General features: G+C 40.1%; 1 protein-coding gene and 2 non-coding genes across 12 annotated transcripts in view; 1 reads left to right on the forward strand and 2 right to left on the reverse strand.

Annotated features, from left to right (window-relative positions):
* Window positions 1-20,355, forward strand: part of BTRC (beta-transducin repeat containing E3 ubiquitin protein ligase) — a 204,891-nt gene that overhangs the window by 7,866 nt on the left and 176,670 nt on the right. The gene's annotated exons all lie outside the window — the stretch shown is intronic.
* On the reverse strand, window positions 3,506-3,696 carry LOC115936155 (U2 spliceosomal RNA). The gene has a single exon (XR_004071729.2). It is a non-coding gene; the product is annotated as a U2 spliceosomal RNA (small nuclear RNA).
* LOC115936137 (small nucleolar RNA U13) lies at window positions 10,331-10,431 on the reverse strand. The gene has a single exon (XR_004071715.2). It is a non-coding gene; the product is annotated as a small nucleolar RNA U13 (small nucleolar RNA).

Consider the following 20,355-nt stretch of genomic DNA (forward strand, 5'->3'; position numbering starts at 1 on the left):
GGCCTCCCTAAGTGCTGGGATTACAGGCATGTGCCACCGCACCTGGCCAGCAATATTTTAATATAGCACAGAAGTCCTTTTTAAATGTGTAGAGTGAGAATCCATTGAGGATGAAATAGAAAATATTTACCAAAGTTTAACAACTTAGTCAATAAAAATAAAACTTTCTCTTTCCGTAGTAAATCAATCTCAGCATTCTAAAATAGGCAATGGAGGGGGGAAGAAATCTCTATGGGAAGGGTCCACTGGATCTTAACAGTTTCAACTAGTGTTCCACAATATTTCTGCTGTACTTGGGGAGAATTTCTGGATAATTAGAATAGTCTGAGGCTTATTCCTTTTAGTTTCCCATAGCCTGATTGAGATAGAGCTATAAGACCAGCTATAACATTGTACAGAAGACTCAGAGATAAACAAGTGAAAAAGATAACTGAGATTAATGTTGAACTAAGAATATGATTGTTCTCTGAGGCACTACCTGCTAGTTCCTGGATTACCTTTATATGTGGCCAAGGTGGGGATTGGGAAGCAAGGGAGCAAAAGCCCCAGAGCTAAGGGAGAGAGAATTTCTGCCTGCCTAAGATGAACCTTCTGAGTTGGATATTTTTTTTCTTCCCCCTGGCACTCCTGTCGCCAGACTGGAGTGCAGTGGCATGATCTCGGCTCACTGCAACCCCCGACTCCCTGGTTCAAATGATTTTCCTGCCTCAGCCTCCCGAGTAGCTGGGATTACAGGCACGCACCACCACACCCAGCTCATTTTTGTGTTTTTAGTAGGGATGGGGTTTCACCATGTTGGCCAGGACAGTCTCGATCTCCTCCTCGTGATTCGCCCGCCTTGGCCTCCCAAAGTGCTGGGATTACAGCTGTGAGCCACCGTGCCCAGCCTTGAGTTGGAATTTCTTTCTAAAGTCTTGCTCCTTTCTGTAGTTTGGCTTTCCTTTCAGGGTATCTGATTTTGCCTTCCTGCTCCTAGGCTTGTGACCTGACCTGATGCTGTCAATTACAGGACAATGCAGAGGTGCAAGAAATTTTTTTTTTTTTTTTTTTGAGATGGCGTTTCGCTCTTGTTGCCCAGGTTGGGGTGCAGTGGCACAATCTCGGCTCACAGCAACCTCTGCCTCCCGGGTTCAAGCAATTCTCCTGCCTCAGCCTCCCGAGTAGCTGGGATTAAATCAGGCATGCGCCACCACACCCAGCTAATTTTGTATTTTTAGTAGAGACGGGTTTTTCCATGTTGGTCAGGCCTGGTCTTGAACTCCCGACCTTAGGTGATCCGCCCGCCTCTGCCTCCCAAAGTGCTGGGATGACAGGTGTGAGCCACCACGCCCGGCCAGAAGAAATTTTTTGTGTTTTGTTAATACAGTCAGCCACGAATAGCTAACAGCTATTCAGCCACGAATAGCTAACAGCTAACAGCTGGTCCCTCATATTCATGGGTTCCATATCTGCTAATTTAACTATTGATTGAAAATATTCAGAAAAAGAGACCACAATAAAAAATAACAATATAACAATAAAAGTGGGAATTAAAAACAATACAGTATAACAACTACTTACATAACATTTACATTGCATTATTATATGTAATCTAGAGATGATTTGAAATATATGGGAGGATGTGTGTAGGTTATGTGCCATTTAAGGCACTGTAAGAGACTTTTGAGTATCTCTGGATTTTGGTATCCGATGGGAGGATCCTGGAACCAGTTCCCTGCAGCTACGGAGGTTTGACTATAATTATTTAGCATGTACTATTTGCTGTTCTAAATATACTGTTCTAAGCTCTTTATATATATTATTTCATTTAATCCTCCCAGTAATCCTGTGAGATAGATTGAGTATTGTTATTATCCCCATTTCTCATTTAAGGAAAATTATTCCAGAGAGGTTAAGTAACTTGCTCAAAGTCATGCTAGCAGGTATCCTGAGATTAAATCCAGGCAGTCTGACTTGAGAGCCTTACTTACGTGCAGTATACTTCCTCTTTGAAGAGCAGGAAAACTGTGGGATATGGTGGCATGTTTCCTTAATATCTGTTAAGGCACACTTTGGTAAATGCTAAAATAGAAGCACAAAGTGCTATAGAATTTAAGGGAGGGGAAGTTCGTTTTTTTTTTTTTTTTTTTTTTTTTTTTGAGATGGATTCTTACTCTGTCACCCAGGCTGGAGTGCAGTAGTGCAATCTCAGCTCACTGCCACCTCCACCTCCCGGGTTCAAGCGATTCTCCTGCCTCAGCCTCCCGAGTAGCTGGGACTACAGGTGTGCACCACCACGCCCGGCTAAGTTTTGTATTTTTTAGTAGTGCTGGGATTACAGGTGTGAGCCACTGTGCCTGGCCGGGAAGTTCGTTTTAACTGAAGAGCTCTTTAGCAGCTTTGTAGAAGAAAGCTTCATATTAGATCTTGATGAATAGATAGATTTTGACAGATGTCTCTCTGAGGTAGGCAGTCAAGCGGTGGCCAGAGTGGAAGAATTACTGTCCAGATTTACATATAGGTTTCCTGATTATTTAAATTACCGATGAAGTGCAGTAAGACTCTGCTGTTGTCACAGTATCATTTCAGTTAGCTATTGGCGTTTAGAATCACAAAATACCAGCATCTTACAATGATAGGTATTTATTCTCTTGAAATTGTGGGTTTGCTGGGTAGTGGATGATCTAAACTTGGCTTACTCAAAGTCAAAAGCCAAAAGTCAAGCAGGGCAGGGAGTAACTTGCACAATACTATAGTGACAGTAATCTACTGCAGTGATCTAGTACAGTTGATGTAGAGAAGAATGGTAAGATGCTTATTATGACAACTATTGTGCTTTCTTCTTTCTGCTCTCTATTGTTGACACTCTCCTGATAGCACTTTTTCATTTTGGTTGCTGAATAATACCTGTTGATTGGATACTCCTAGAATCATAATGTAATACAGCAGATTTCTTCTCTTCATGTTATGTAGAAAAAAAGCATAAAGAAATAATCAGAATCTTGACTATTCCACAGTGATGCCCTGAAAAGTTCAGCAATATCATGGTGCTATTCTATCTTTGGGACTGATAAGCTTGATGTCACTGGAATGGCATTTGTAACAGAATTTGAACTGTAACAGAGTTTGCATCAAGGTCATACATAATAACCCAACAACTCCTTTGTTAACAGTTTTAACAGCTTTTCCATCTCTTTACTGCACCTAAACTTAAGGTTGCAAAGATCGGGTGCTGATATATTTAGATGTCTGGAAAACTTTCATGCTTTCACTGAAAAGTCATAGAGACAGATATCCAGGAATTATAGCATGTGGATAAATATTTTTGTAGCACAGATTCATAAATCCTTGTATGCAGGAAGTACTACACCAAACTGTTAATGTGGTTATTTGTGAGTTGCTGGATTATGGGTAATATTTCAAAATATTTAATGGTATTCTGAAAATATACTAGTAAATACACAGAAAAGCATTATTTAGGTGATATTTCTTTTAATTCTTTTTTTTTTTTTTTTTGTATCCCCGGAGCGAGTGCACCGTTCCTGGAGGTACTGCAATACCAGGTCGATGCGTGGAGTGGACGGAGCAAGCTCCTATTCCATCTCCCTGCTCCAAAAATCTATTTAATATATTGTCCTCAGATAGAGGACATATCAGATACTAAACTGATGAGAACAGATACTACACTTGATCTTAGCCAAAAGGCCGAGAAGTGATTTTAATTCTTTTTCTTTTTTTCTTTTTAAAATTTTATTTATTTATTTATTTTTTTTGAGATGGAGTTTCGCTCTTGGTGCCCAGGCTGGAATACAATGGCGCTATCTCGGCTCACCGCAACCTCCACCTCCCGGGTTCAAGTGATTCTCCTGCCTTAGCTTCCTGAGTAGCTGGGATTACAGGCATGCACCACCACACCCAGCTAATTTTGTAGTTTTAGTAGAGACGGGGTTTCTCCATGTTGGCCAGGCTGGTCTTGAACTCCGGATCTCAGGTGGTCTGCCCGCCTCGGCCTTCCAAAGTGCTGGGATTACTGGCGTGAGCCACCGCGCTTGGCCCTTTTTTTTTAAATTTTTTGAGACAGTCTCACTCACTCTGTCACCCAGGCTGGGTGATATTTCTTTTCTTTAATTCTTTTTCTTTTTAAAAAATTTTTATTTTTATTTTTATTTTTTTTGAGACGAAGTTTCGCTCTTGTTGCACAGGCTGGAGTGCAGTGGTGCAGTCTCGGCTCACTGCAACCTCTGCCTTCCGGGTTCAAGCGATTCTCCTGCCTCAGCTTCCCGAGTAGCTGGGACTACAAGTGTGCATCACCACACTCGGCTAATTTTTGTGATTTTTATTAGAGACAGGGTTTCACCATGTTGGCCAGGCTGGTCTTATACTCCTGAACTTAAGTGATCCACCTGTCTTGGCCTCCCAAAGTGCTGGGATTACAGGCGTGAGCCACCATGCCTAGCCTTCTTTCAATTCTTTTATGTTTTACGGATTTTCTACAGTGAATATATATCATAATCGGAAAAAGTAAAATTTAGTATATTGAGTATATGCATTTATAAAACAAAATGATCATGGACTACATTGTAGCAAGTGTACTGGCCAGTGGGCTGACAGTGGCTGCTTAAACAGACTCCTTACTCTGAGCTCCAGTTTTCTTAACCAGAAAATCGGCTATTGTTAATTTTACCTACTTAGGGTCTCTCTCTATTTTTCCTTTCAATTCATGTTAATTTCTAAATTGCCATGTATAAGTAAGGGGTTGTCAATTTACACCATAAAACCCCTTTATGTATCCAGGGTTTTCATAGGAAATTTAGGACTGTATGATCCTAAATTGTGCTGGAGTACCACATTTTCTGTTAAGTAGTACTTGGCAATAAAGTATAGGAAAAAAAAATCAGTGGGTTGACAAAGAGAGGTCATGATAGTGTACCTGTAATGTAATTTGATAAAAAATGTGAGCCTGAGCTGATTGCAAAGCATTGTTACATATAGGGGAAGACATTATGGGGGCAGAGGGGGGTGAAGATACAAAGTTGAATAAAACTTCTCTAGAGCTTCACAATCTAATAAGATAGGCATTTATAAATATCTCTTAAGGCGCACTTTGTTAAGTGCTAAAATAGTGGCACAAAGAGCTATAGAATTTAAGAGAGGCAACAGAAAAAAAAAGTAAATTGAGTTAAAGGAAGGAGAAATTAGTTTTAATGAGAGATTTTTTAGAAGCTTTAAAGAAGAAAGTTTTGTATTGGACCTTGAAGAGTAGATAGATTTTGACAGACTTGTGTCTGAGGTGGGCAATTCCAAGAATAGGAAGTAGCTTGGGTAAAGGCCAGGAGATCAGAAGTTGGGCAGGTGCAGTGAGTTATAGGTGGGTAGATAGATATGAGTATAGCAGATAAGGAAAATATAAATTGGAGGCCCGGGGAGTTTGGACTTAATCTAGTTATATATATATATATATATATATATGTATATATTTATTTATATATTTTTATATATATATATTTTTATATTTATATATTTTTTTATATTTTTGTGTGTGTGTATATATATATATATATATATATATATATATTTTTTTTTTTTTTGAGATAGGGTCTCGCTCTGTCACCCAGGCTGGAGTGCAGTGGCGCGATCTTGGCTCACTGCATCGTCTGCCTCCCAGATTCAAGCCATTCTCCTACCTCAGCCTCCCCAGTGGCTGGTACTACATGCGCGCACCACCACGCCCAGCTAATTTTTGTATTTTTAGTAGAGACAGGGTTTCGCCATGTTGGCCAGGATGGTCTCTATCTCTTGACCTTGTGATCCGCCTGCCTCGGCCTCCCAAAGTGCTGGGATTACAGGTGTGAGCCACTGCGCCTGGCCTAGGTCTATATTTAAGAAGAATGTTCTAGTGTACTTTATGTATGTGTTAATGTGAGCTTTTTTACTAAAGTAGAATGTAATACAAATAGTTACATATTTTTAATATGTACAAATAATTATATATAGCTCAGTGAGTTTTTACCTAGTGAACACATCTCCGTAACCATTAGATCAGGAATAGAACTTTGCCAGCACTCCACAAGTTGCCTTCATGCTCCCTTTAGTTACTAACTCCCTAATCCCAAGGGAAACCACTCTCTTATAATATCTGTAGATTAGTTTTACTGTTATTGGTATGTAAGCTCATCTAAATGGAATCATTCCAGGGTGTATTCTTTGGTGACTGGTATCTTTTGTCCCACATTGTTTGTAAGATGATTCATTCAGGTTGTTGTGGGAGGTGTGGTGTGTTTATTCTTGTTAATGTATTCCACTGTGATTAATCATTCAGATTAGTCATTCTATTTTTGATGGACACTTGGGTTATTTCCAGTTTTTGGCTACTTTAAATTGTGCTATTATAAATAATCTTGTACAGTCTTTCCTTAAACATATGTACATATTTCTGTTGGGTAGGTACCTGGGAATGGAATCGCTGGGTCACAGGGTATGAAAATGTTTAGCTTTATGCTATGGTTTGAATATAGCTTGTTTGGCCCTGCCAAGTCTCATGTTGAAATTTGATCTCCAGTGTTGGAGGTGGGGCCTGGTGGGAGGTGTTTGGATTATGGAGGTGCATTCCTCATGAAGGGCTTGGTGCCATCCTTTTGGAAATAAGTGAGTTCTCGCTCCATTAGTTCCTGCCAGAGTTGGTAGTTTAAGAGTCTGGCACCTCCCTCTTCTCTCTTTTGGTTTCTCTCTTGGCGTGTGATTTCTGCACATGCAGCTCCTCTTCGCCCTCCACCGTGAGTGGAAGCCGCTTGAGACTCTCACCAGGAGCAGATGCTAGCACCATGCTTCTTGTACAGCCTGCAGAACTGTGAGCCAAATAAACCTTTTTTTATTATGAATTACCCACCCTCAGGTATTCCATTATAGCAACGTAAATGGACTAAGACACTTTAGTAGAACCTATGCAACTGTTTTTCTTTTTCTTTTTTTTTTTTTTTTAGAGACAGGGTCTCACTCTGTTGCCCAGGCCGGAGTGCAGTGGCATGATCATGGGTCACTGCACCCTTGAACTCCTGGGTTCAAGCTGTCTTCCCACTTTAGCCTCCTGAGTAACTAGGACTACAGGCATGTGCCACCACAGTCAGCCAATGTTTTTCATTTTATACTTTCTTTAGCAGTGTATGGGAGTCCCAGTTGCTGAACATTCTTGCAGTGCTCACTTAATATCGTCTTTTTTGAGGCCGGGTATAGTGGCTCATGCCTGTAATCCCAGCACTTTGGGAGGCTGAGGCAGGTAGATCACTTGAGGCCAGGAGTTTGAGTCTAGCCTGGCTAACGTGGTGAAACCTCGCTTCTACTAAAGGTACAAAAGTTAGCTGGATGTGGTGGCAGGCACCTGTAATCCCAGCTACTCAGGAGGCTGACGCACGAGAATCGCTTGAACCTGGGAGGCGGAGGTTGCAGTGAGCTGAGTTGGTACTACTGGACTCCAGCCTTGGTGACAGAGCGAGACTCCATCTTAAATAATAATAATAATAACATCGTCTTTTTCGTTGTAGCCACTGTAGTAGATGATGGTACTATCCCACCATTTTAATTTGTGTTTCCTTAATGACTACTGTAAACAAGCACCTTTTTAGGTTTGTTGACTGTTTAGACATAGTCTTTCGTTGAAGTGTTTGTTCAAGTCTTGGCCTTTTTTCCCCATTGGAGTATTATTATTATTATTATTTTTAAAGAGATGGGTTCTTGCCCTCTTGTCCAGGCTCTCGAGTACACTGGTGTGATCATAGCTCACTGATGATAGCTCACTGCAGCCTCCAACTCCGGGGCTCAAACATCCTCCCACCTTGGCCTCCCAAAGTGCTGAGAGGCATGAGCCTCATTATTTTTTGTGTGCCTGGCCTCATTATTTATTTTGATGCTTGAATTGTTCCCTATTTGGCCAGTGGGAAGTGCATTCAAACTGCTTCCTCTGTTTTTTGGTGTCATTGAGCATTTTCTTGTTTACTGAAAGATACTCCAGGCTCTTCTTGTACTTTTTTTGCCCTAGCCCTGGAATTAGTGATTTCTCCGAGAAGCTCTTTTAGAAGTTTCTTTTAGTAGAGAATGACATGTAGAAGTCCAGATCTGGGTGTTAAGTGTGCTCATTGCTATTGGGGTGTCACTGCTCACAAGCCGTCATACTGGACACACCACACACACAGGTGCACATTGCACATTTATGTTGTTATTTTATCTTATGTATTATTTAAAACCATGAGTTCACACTGATATCCCCAATTCCAGTCTAATACCACAGGGTTCGTTCAATAATTTCATAATTGTAACTCCGTTTTCTGACAGTGAGTAACTTGGCTTTCATTATCCTCAACATATTTTCTTAGTCAATCAGCCCCTTTCTATGTGACCACTCTCATGTTGCTGCTGTTCCCCATACCCACTATATAGATGCCGTCCTTGACTTACTTAGGCTCCAAAACCCCATGTCAGATTGCTGGCCTGCATCCTTCCATGAACACCCTTCCCCGATACCTGCACTAGATTGCTTTTCACATCACATTTGGACTTCAACACTCTGTGCAGGGCTGCCATGTTACCTGCCGTATTTCTGTATGGACATATCCCTTATCCTGTTTTTTTGTTTGTTTTGAGACAAGGTCTCACTCTTTTGCCCAGGCTGCAGTGCAGTGGCACAATCACAGCTCACAGCAGCCTCACTTAACCTCCTGGGCTCAGGTGATCCTCCTGCCTCAGTCTCCTGAGCATCTGGGACTACAGGTGCTTGCCACCACACCTGGCTAATTTTTTGTAGAGATGGGGTTTCCCCATGTTGCCCTGGCTGGTCTCAAACTCCTGGACTCAAGTGATCCTCTCGCCTTGGCCTCCCAAAGTGCTGGTATTACAGGTGTGAGCCATCGGGCCCGCCCCTTCTTCCTTATCCTGATGGTACTCTGTCATCCTGTACTAAGACCTCTGCTGATCCTGCAGATGTCTGTTTTGCCTGGCCCTGACAAAATGAGTAGAGGTTTATTGTAGTCAAAATGTAGTCAAGATTTTCAATTTTTTAATTTATGGTTAGCACTTTTTCTCTTTGCTTATCCCAAGATCATACAGATCCTTCCCTCCCTCCCTCCCTCCCTTTCTCCCATCTAGGCTCACTGCAGCCTTGACCTCCTGGGCTTAAGCAATCCTCCCACCTCAGCTTCCCCGTAGCTGGGACTACAGGCATGTACCACCAAACATCGGCTAATTTTTTTGCATTTTTAGTGGAGATGAGGTTTCTTCATGTTGTCTAGGCTGGTCTCAAGCTCCTGGGCTCAAGTGATTCACCTGCCTCAGCCTCCTAAAGTGCTGGGATGCTGGGGTTACAAGTGTGCACCACTTCACTGGGCCAAGATGTTGATTTTATTTATCTGCACACACAGACAGACACACACAGACACACAGACACACATACATATGTACCTATATACATACACACACATATAAGCTTCATTTAAACATTTTTTATTGTAAAATACATGTAAAATTTACCATTTTAACTATTTAAAATGTATAGTTCAGTAATGTTAAGTATATTCACACTGTTGTGCATATATAATCTTTAGAACTTTTTTGTCTTGCAAAACTGAAACTCTATACTATCAGTGTCTCCCTTATCCCAGCCACTGGCAACCACTATTCTTTTTTTTTGTTTGTTTGGTGTTTTTTTTATCCCCCAGAGATGGAGTCTTGCTCTGTTGCCCAGACTGGAGTGCAATGGCACCATCTTGGCTCGCTGCAGACTCCGCCAAGCAATTCTCCTGCCTCAGCTTCCTGAGTAGCTGGGACTACAGGTGTGTGCCACCATGCCAGCTAATTTTTGTATTTTTAGTAGAGACGAAGTTCACCATGTTGGCCAGGCTGGTCTTGAACTCCTGATCTCAGGTGATCCTCCCGCCTCAGCCTCCCAAAGTGCTGGGATTACAGGCATGAGCCACTGCGCCCAGCCTTCTATTTTTTTTCCTATGAATTTGATTCCTCTAGATACCTCATATAAGTAGAATCATACAGTGTTTGTCTTTTTGTGACTAGCTTATTTTACTTAATGTCCTCAGGTTTCATCCATGTTCTTCCTTTTTTAAGGCTGAATAACATTTAATTGTATGTATATATCACATTTTATTTGTTGTCAACGGACACTTGGGAAGCTTGTACGTTTTGACCTTTGTGAATAATGCTGCTATTTGTATATGTTACAAGTACCTCTTCAAGTCCGTGAGAAGTTTTATTTACCATTTGCATTTAGCTGTGCAATCCGTCTGGAATTAATTTTTGCATATGGTGTGAGGTAGAAGTCAGCATTCTTTTTTTTTTTTTTCTTTCTCCATGCCAGACAGGTAATGTGCCTATGTAACAAGGTTTGAGGGAGGCACACCTCACACATGAGGCTGAAAACCCGATCGTCATGCTTATAAACTACAAAAGGATCAGAATTCTTTTTTCCTTTTCTTTCTATAGCCAACTTATTCAGCACTATTTATTGAAAAGATTGTTCTTTTTCTATTGCAGGGTCATTTTTGTCATATTAATGTCTATATATGTATGTAGGCCTGCTTTTGGGATTTTCTCAGTAGCTCCATTGGTCTGTTCTTGTGCCAATACCACACTGTCTTAATTTCTATATTTTTATATAATAACATTTCTTGATATCTGATAGTATATGCCCCTCAGCTTCCCCTTCCCCCAAGATTGCATTGGCTATCTTGGCCTTTTGCATTTTCTTTTTCTTTTTTTTTTAAATGGAGTCTCGCTCTGTCACTCAGGCTGCAGTGCAGTGGCACAATCTTGGCTCACTGCAACATCTGCCTCCCGGGTTCAAGTGATTCTCCTGCCTCAGCCTCGAGTAGCTGGGATTACAGGCACACACCACCATGCCCGGCTAATTTTTGTATTTTTAGTAGAGACGGGGTTTCACCATGTTGGTCAGGCTGGTCTCGAACTCCCTGACCTCGTGATCTGCCTGCCTCGGCCTCCCAAAGTGTTGGGATTACAGGTGTGAACCACTGTGCCCGGCCTGCATTTTCATGTGTATTAGAATCAGCTAGGCCGGTTGCGGTGGCTCACGCCTGTAATCCCAGCACTTTGGGAGGCCGAGGCGGGCGGATCACCTGCGGTCAGGAGTTGGAGACCAGCCTGACCAACATGGTGAAATCCCGTCTCTACTAAAAATACAAAAATTAGCCTGGCATGGTGGGGCATGCCTGTAATCCCAGGTACTCCAGGTTGAGGCAGGAGAATCGCTTGAACCTGGGAGGCGGAGGTTGCAGTGTGTGGAGATCGTGCCACTGCACTGCAGCCTGGGCAACAGAGCGAGACTGTTTCCAAAAAAATAAAAAAGAATTAGCTAGTCAGTTTCCACAAAACATACCTTTATGATTTTTATTGGAATTGCATTGAATCCATATATAAGTTTTGGGAGAGCTGAGATCTTAACACTATTGAGTTTCATAGTCCACAAAAATGATGTGTCTTTCCATTTATTTAGGTTTTGAATTTCTCTGTTTAGAGGTCTTTATATATCTTTTGTTAAATTATTCCTAGGAAGCAGATGTTTTTAGGTGTTATTTTAAAAATTTAATCCTCTTTGTTGCTGATAGTGCAGAGGCTTTAAATCTGTGGTCTGTGGCCCCTGTACAAGCTATAAACATGTTAATACTTTTTCCTGAAAGATCTGTAATTTACATTTGAATCTGATTCCCACTGGGGGCAATAACAACAAAGATGAAAGAGCACTTAGTGCTTTAGAGTGGATTAGACTAGGGAGGGGTACCAGAGAGGCAGGGAGGCCAATTAAAGTATGTAATAGTCTACGCAAGAGACTGGGCTTGAGCTAGGGCAGTAGGTATGGAAAAGGAGGAAAGATATTCAAGGATATTCTGGAGACAGAATGAAGAAGGTTGCTGAGAGTAGGGTAGAACAAGTGAAGAAAAAGAGTAAAATATAGCTGGCATCAGTCATGTTAAGGGCAATTAGAGGGTTATCAAAGCAGTAGGTAGGTAAGGGAAAATGAGTGTTTGGTGGGTGAAGATGTTGGGATGATCCCAAACTATAATAAGGAGACTTTGAATTTAAGATATATTCGTATAAATAAAGATGGGCAGGGCCGGGCGCGGTGGTTCACGCCTGTAATCCCAGCACTTTGGGAGGCCGAGGTGGGCGGATCACGAGGTCAGGAGATCGAGACCATCCTGGCTAACACGATGAAACTCAGTCTCTACTAAAAAATACAAAAAATTAGCCGGGCATGGTGGTGGGTGCCTGTAGTCCCAGCTACTCGGGAGGCTGAGGCAGGAGAATGGCATGAACCAGGGAGGTGGAGTTTGCAATGAGCCGAGATCGTGCCACTGCACTCCAGCCTGGGCGACAGAGCAAGACTCCGTCTCCAAAACAAAACAAACAAGACAGAAAAAAAAAAAAAAAGGTGATCAAAGTGATAGAATATATGAGACTTGGAAGGTGGAAAGCTGGGTGATGATTAGATGGAGATTATATATTATTCTGTACTTTTTTGTATATTTAAAAATATCCATGATAAGAGGTTAAGAAAAGTTTATCCACATAAAAAGTAGGCTGAACTGAAGATCTCTGGACCAGCTGTACTCAAATTGTTATGTGAGAGAAATATCAGGATTTGGTTTTGAGTAATTTCATAACCGCTGTCTATTGGGAACACAGTTTTATCAAGATCTGCCAGATAAGGAGGCACAAAGCTACAGAGGCCAGGTGCTGCGGGGTGGCTAGGAGTTGGGGAAAAGAAATTGACTAGGTGTCTGTTGGCAACTCAACCAAGTGTGTGGACTCAGGGGAACTTAGCAAGGGAAGGTGATATGATTTGGCTCTGTACCCACCCAAATCTCATGTCTAATTATAATCCCCAGTGTTGGAGGTGGGGCCTGGTAGGAGGTGTTTGGATCATGGGGGCGGATTTCCGCCTTTTGTGCTGTTTTTGTGATAGAGTTCTCACAAGTTCTGGTTGTTTAAAAGTGTGTGGCACCTTCTCTGCCCCCCTCTCTTCCCCCCTCTCTTCTTTCTGCTTCGGCCATATAAGATGCACCCGCTTCCCCTTTGCCTTGTCCCGTGATTTTAAGTTTCCTGAGGCCTCCCCAGAAGCAGAAACCATCAGAAGCAGAATTCACTATGCTTCTTGTACAGCCTGCAGAACCGTGAGCCAATGAAACCTCTTTTCTTATAAATTACCCAGTCTCAGGCATTTCTTTATAGCAGTGCAAAAATGGACTCATATACAAGGGTATACATTCAGCAGGAGAATAATGGCAGGGAGTCTGGGGCAGATATTCTGGGGAGATCAATAGGCAGAAAGCATCAGTGAATACTAGAAACAGGTGGCAAAGCGTTGCTTCAAGCTTGAACTCAAAAGTGGAACTGGGAAACCTAGCAAGGAACTAAATAATTGATTCATTCAGCCTATACTGATTAGTGTCTATTGTAATAGTTCTACACTTTACCCTGTATAGGAATTATTTGGAATGCATGTTAAAATGTAGTACAGATTCTTAGTTCTTTTTCCCCCCTCTTCCCTTTTACTTGGTACGCCTAAAAAATTGGCATGTTCAACAAGCATATCAGATGTTTCTGATGCTGGTGTTTCTCAGGATCATGCTTTGACAAAATATCTAGTCCACTGTGTGCTGGCCAGTGTATCAACACAGGGGAAGTGGGGGAAATGATGTGGCTAGAACCAGAGTAAAAGGTGAGGCCTTGTACTTGGGAAACACAGCAGGAAGGAGCTGAATTAACTGGAATCAAAAGTGATGGCAGGCCAGTTGCAGTGGCTCACGCCTGTAATCCTAGCACTTTGGGAGGCTGAGGCAGGCGGATCACCTGAGGTCAGGAGTTTGAGACCAGTCTGGCCAACGCGGTGAAACCCCGTCTCTACTAAAAATAAAAAAATTAGCCGCTCATGGTGGCCGAGGCCTGTAGTCTAGCTACTTGGGTGGCTGAGGCCAGAGAATCGCTTGAAACCAGGAGGCGGAGGTTTCAGTGAGCCAAGATTATGCCACTGCACTCCAGCATGTGTGACAGAGCAAGACTCCATCTCAACAACAACAACAACAACAACAACAACAACAACAAGTGATGGCAGAATGAGACAAATCTCATGGCCAAGGCTTGGACTCTCTGAATTCCAACTAGTTGGTAGTAAGTTGGTTTCAGAAAACAATTTACTTCTGTAGGCTGTTTGCAGCTAGAGAAATAGTGAACCATGGGAGTAGGAAAATAAGCAAGCTGTGACACTTAGAAGAGGTATATCTAGTGGAAGGACAATAGCAACATCCCAGAATGTGGCCACTGAGGTACTACATTAAAATCACATCACAATAAAACTGGTAGTTTTTCCTAGTACTATGAACAGATTGTGTATCATCTTCATTTATTTTAAAGATGCTGTGGCTGGTCCCTCAGCTCATAATCACCATCAGCCATGGCATCTTTACATAGAGGAAAAGGATGTAATTCAGTACAATTAAATAAGGTAAATGTAAAGGTGCTTTGTAGGTCATAGGGTAAGGTGGTGGTGGTGGTGGTGCTTTCACAACAACATTCTAACACAAAGCAATTCATGCAGACTCCCAAAGTTTATTGAATAGGCATTCCACTCTCATTCCATTTTACTCTTTAAATATATATATTTATTCATGCCTGCTGTATGCAAATTTTTGATTCCAATTTTTTTTTAATGAACATACAGTAAAATGGATTTTTCTTAGTGTACACAGTTTTAGGAATTCTAATATGTGTAGATTCATGTAAACCACAATCAGGATAAGAACAATTGTATCACTTCCCCGCAAAAAACTCTTATACTCTTCCTCCACCTCTAACCCCCTCTTCCTCACTTCATTTTATGTTTTTGAGAATGTCATATAAATGGAACCGTGCAATATGAAATCTTCTGTTACTGACCTCTTCCGTTCAGCATAATGCCTTTGAGCTAGATTAATCCATGTTTTTGCATGTATCGGGAGTTCACGTCTTACTATTGTTGAGTAGTATTTTATTGTGTAGTGTACCAGACTTTGTTTATTCACTCCTGAAGGACATTTGGGTTGTTTCTGGTTTTGGTGATTATAAATAAAGCTGCTATAAATAAACACTTGTGTATAGATTTTGTGTGAACATTTTCATTTCTCTAAATACCCATGAGGGAGAATTGCGTGATAAATGTAGGTTTAACCTTTTTAGAAATTGCTATTTTCCAGAGTGATTGTACCAGTTGGCATTCCCACAAGCAATGGGTGAGAGTTCTAGTTGATCTGCATCCGTGTCGGCATTTGGGATTATCAGTATTTTTAATTTTAGCCATTCTAATAGGTGTATAGTGATATCCTATTGTGGTTTCAATTTGTATTTCCCTAATGCATTCCTCGATTCTTGATGCTTTTATTGATGGAGGATCCAACACAAAAGATAATGCATGGTCATGAGAACAAAATATTTGATATGCCTAACTTTAACATTCTATGAAAGACTTCATTAATGTTTTTAAAAAGGAGTTTGTACTATTGAATATTCATGGTTTTTCAGTGAAGTTTGAGGTACTCTGAAACCTATCTAGAAAGTTTTAAGTAAGCCATGTGACAGTGTGGATAAGAGAGTGACTTCAGAGCATTTTTTTTTTTTTCTGGTGACCTTTGGTGTGTAGAACACTTGTGGCCTTTAATAAACTGAGGAGATAGGATGACCAAAATTTTTTTTATATGCCTGTAATTTTTTTAAAGCAGAAATAAGTGAGAAACGCTTATGGACACTGTGATCAAGATCGTGAACAAGATCATGATCTACATTTACTGATTTCATGTTCCTGGTAGCAAAGATCAATGGTATGATTTTAATAATTCTTATTCAGGGAAGTAATTTAGATGGAGGCAAGGAAGGCTTTCCCTTGAGTAATATATTAATTTGGCCCCATCTATCTCTTCTCCTTTGTAGATCATCCCAAGCAGCAGTCTGTATTATAAGAAGCAAACTAAATGATTGCTAATTAAATATTTAGTGTTTTTTTTGAGTTGGTTATTAGCTTGAGGTTAAATTTGTTTAATGAGTGAATATGGAAGAATTATGTTTTTCACATTTGGAATGCATACTTGCTGATCATTGGTATGTTACTCCCATTTTATGAAGCTGGAACATAATTTCCTTCTTTTTAATGATTGTGAGTTTTACAGTTATTGAATCTTTGTTTTGGTGGTGTTAGTCATGTCAGTACTTTATTTGCTACCGAGTTCTCAGTTAGGAAATAGGCTCCCAATTATAATTTTTTTTTTTTTTTTTTGAGACAAAGTCTCACTCTGTCACCCAGGCTGGAGTGCAGTGGCACGATCTTGGTGCACTGCAACCCCTACCTCCCACGTTCAAGCGATTCTCCTGCCTCAGCCTCCCAAGTAGCTGGGACTACAGGAGTGAGCCACCACGCCCGGCTAATTTTTGTATTTTTAGTGGAGATGGGGTTTCACCATTTTGGCCAGGCTGGTCTCGAACTCCCGACCTCAAGTGATCCGCCCACTTCGGCCTCCCAAAGTGCTAGAATTACAGGCATGAACCACTGTGCCCAGCCCCAATTATAACTTGTTTCCATGGGAAAACATCCGCTTTGAAGCAGTATTCAGTAATATATTGAAATGAGAAATAGGCGGTCAAGCAGTGATTCAGGTTTAGTGTTCAGTGTAATTAAGAAAAGGTGACTTAAGTTGAAGAACACTGATGTATCTATTTTTAAATTGCACCTAATTATAATGACAACTTACAAGATCTCTTTCCTTCCTTCTCTCTTGGAATGTTGACTATAAATTTCACATAATTTAAAAACAATTTAAAAGCTAGTCAAATTAATTGAGAAGAATCCTGCTTTATCAAATTTTGCCTGTAATCATATCCAGACATGGCATTTTGAAAATCAGAAAGGATTGCTTCCACTTATATCAGAGTTTGAAAGTAGAAACTCTTTTCATGTAGGTATAGGTCACCTTTGATTATATGGTAGTCTTCTGAATATGGTCCTCTTACCTGACACATATGCACCTCATCAATAAACTACATACAATTCTTAGGTTTATATGTGGTCATGTTACAAAGGATTTCTTAAGTACTCTTAAATGTGTTCTACTAATGTCTTGTGGAAAAATATAATCTTTTGAAAGCATTTGTGTTAAAAAGACATGTGATTTATCTCATTTGGACCTGTTCTTTTTCAATGTGTCTTTAAAATGTAGGTACAGTATATAAGAATTCATACTAAAGGATCAACTGAGACTTTGATTTAAATATGTTATAAATTATAGTATGGAGGCCTGCATAATATACTACATTTTTTTTTTCCTAAGAAGCTTATTTAAATGGTTCTGTTAAGTGTAGGAATGTTCTGATGATTATCTTTTTAATTAAAATGAGAAATCTTTGTTTAAAGTGGCACTCGTTTTTTACGGCCTGTTACAGTCTCTGTAACAATCATTTCTTAAGTCTGAACGTTTTATTTCCAGGAATCCATTTATATAAAACTATGTTTAGACTTAATTAAGGAACGATTCTTACAAAGCTTGTAAATAGCCAGGAAAAAAGGGACAGAAAATAAAACTGACATTCATATTTAACAAAATGATTGTTACAAGGTATGTAATAAGCTATAAAAATACAATAAAGCCCTTTTTATAAGAGTTCATATTTTTTGATCCTTGTTTTCAAAGGTATTTAAGAAAAATATCAAAGCTTTGCAAAGTGACATTTGTTTGCTGAATGGACTAGTTATAACTTCTTTTGTTTATAACTGACAATGCGAGAATTCTACCTGTTTTGTTAGTGTGTCTTCTTTGAAATACCTTGTAATTAGTTTAGATTGGTAGGTAAATTTTACGTTGTACCATAGTGAAAACAAGACCTGGTTTTCAGGTTCTGCTTCCTAGACGTCATAGATATTGGGCATGTTGCTTAACCTCCTTGAGTCTCACTTTCCTCATATAGAAAGGAAAGATAATACCTACTTTTGTACCTCAAAGAGCTGTTATGAGGAGTAAATGAAATTATTATAAATAGAGCAAATATTTTGGAAATTATAAAGGACTGTAAGCATCCAGATCATGTGTCTCTTAAAGATGAATTAGATTTAACAACCTCGTTTTTTTTTTAATTAAAAAGTAAACTTTAATGTCAAAAATGCAAACTTGGGAGGGCAGAAAGATCACACACAAGGCTGTCCCTTCACACTTGGAGGGTTGCACAGCAGCCGGGCAGAGGTACTCCTCACTTCCCAGACGGTGGGGCGGCTGGGCAGAGGCACTCCCCACTTCCCAGACAGGGCAGCGGCTATTAACAACCTCTTTTAATTAGCAAACTTCCTTCTCTTGTTTATGCATTCTGTCAAGTACATATATGTACATCCTTTTTGAAATGACACTTATTTTTCCATTTCCTTGTCTAAGTATAAGTGATTGAAACCACTATTGGCATAGTGGAAATTACACAAGAATTGGAGTCAGAAGACCTGGTTTCAAGTCCTGTCTTAACTACAGTCATGCATTGCTTAACAATACGTGATACATTATGAGAAATACATTGTTAGGTGATTAAGTGGTTGTGTGAGCTTCACAGAGTGTACATAGACAAATCTAGATAGTATACCTTACTATACACAAATGCCATGTGATATAACCTGTTGCTTGTGCAGTTTGTTACTGTACACTGAATCCTGTAAGCCATTGTAACACAATGGTATTGGTATATCTAAACATAGAAAGGGTACGGTAAAAATACAGTGTTATAATTTTATGAGACCACTGTTGCGTATCTGACCATACTTGACTGAAGTGTCAGGGGGTGCATCACTGTATTTTTACTTATTCTCTGACCTTATTCTTGGGTGGTGATAATAATAAAATAACAATAATAATGGCAGCCAACACTTGTAGCTCAGTATATACCGTGCAGGATTCTAGACACTATATATATTAACTCACTTGATCCTCTCATCTTATTAGGTGTGTATTATTATTATCATCCTGATTTACAAATGTGGAAACTGAGGCACAGACAGGTTGTTACTTTTTCCAGATCAAACAGTTTGTGAATGGCATAGCTGGTATTCCAGCTCAGACATTCTAGCTCCAGAGTGAGTGTGGTTAATCATTGTGCTATACTAACCATGTTCCTTAATTTCCTCTTCTCTAAAATGAGAATAACAATAACTGTTCTATCTACTGGGTTGAAGATCCAGTAAGAGAGTACACATAAAAGCACTTTGACATCACAGTGTACCATAAATAGAAGTTATATGTGAACTGTAGAATTAGCATGCACCTTAGAGTAGGTATTTTATAGTTTTTTGGTGGGTGAGGGATGTTATCTTTTGACTTATTTTTGAGAAATATAATTTTGAAGAGAGGTGTTGATGGTGTCATTCCGTTTTCAACTCCTCAGAAAAATTATGAGAAACACACGATGATAACTCATATATCCCTCACCTGAATTATCTAGTTGTTAACATTTTGCCACGTTTGACTTTTCCTAGTATACAGTTATACTTTCTTTCTAAATTATTTGAGAGTTGCAGACATGATATTTTACCTTCTGCATGTATTTTCTAAGAACAAGAGCATCCTTATTCCTAACCTCAATACAAGATCCCACTCAGGAAATTTAACACTGATCACTGATAACCTTTTATTTTTTAATATACAGTTCATATCCAGAACCCCTAGTTATCCTAAGAATGTCTTTTTTTTTTCTTTTTTTTTTTTTTTTGAGATGGAGTCTTGCTCTGTTGCCTAGGCTGGAGTGCAGTGGTGTGATCTCAGCTCACTGCAACCTTCGCCTCCCGGGTTCAAGTGATTCTCCTGCCTCAGCTTCCCCAGTAGCTGTTATTACAGGCACCTGCCACCACGCCCGGTTAATTTTTGTATTTTTAGTAGAGATGGGGTTTCACCATGCTGGCCAGGCTGGTCTCGAACTCCCGACCTCAGGTGATCCACCTGCCTCAGCCTCCCAAAGTGCTGGGATTACAGGCATGAGCCACCGCGTCCGGCCCCTAAGAATGTCTTTTACAGCTCTTTAAAAAAAAATCCAGGATCCAATCACGTTATATATAATATCTCTTTAGTTTCCTTTAATTTACAGTAGTTCCCTAATGGTTTTTATTCATGAAATTGACATTTTTGAAGAGTTTGAGGTAGTTTTACAGAATGTCCCTCATTTGTTTTTGTCTGATTGTTTTTCCATGATTAGATCAGGGTAAAAAAATTTGGCAGGAGTATAATATATGCTGTGTTTTTTTTTCTTAGTGCACTACTACATCAGAAGGCATATAATGTCAGTTTGTTCCATTATTGGAGATATTGTTTGATC

This window comes from Gorilla gorilla, chromosome 8, assembly GCF_029281585.2.
Source record: "Gorilla gorilla gorilla isolate KB3781 chromosome 8, NHGRI_mGorGor1-v2.1_pri, whole genome shotgun sequence".
In the NCBI taxonomy this organism is placed as follows: Eukaryota; Metazoa; Chordata; class Mammalia; order Primates; family Hominidae; genus Gorilla; species Gorilla gorilla.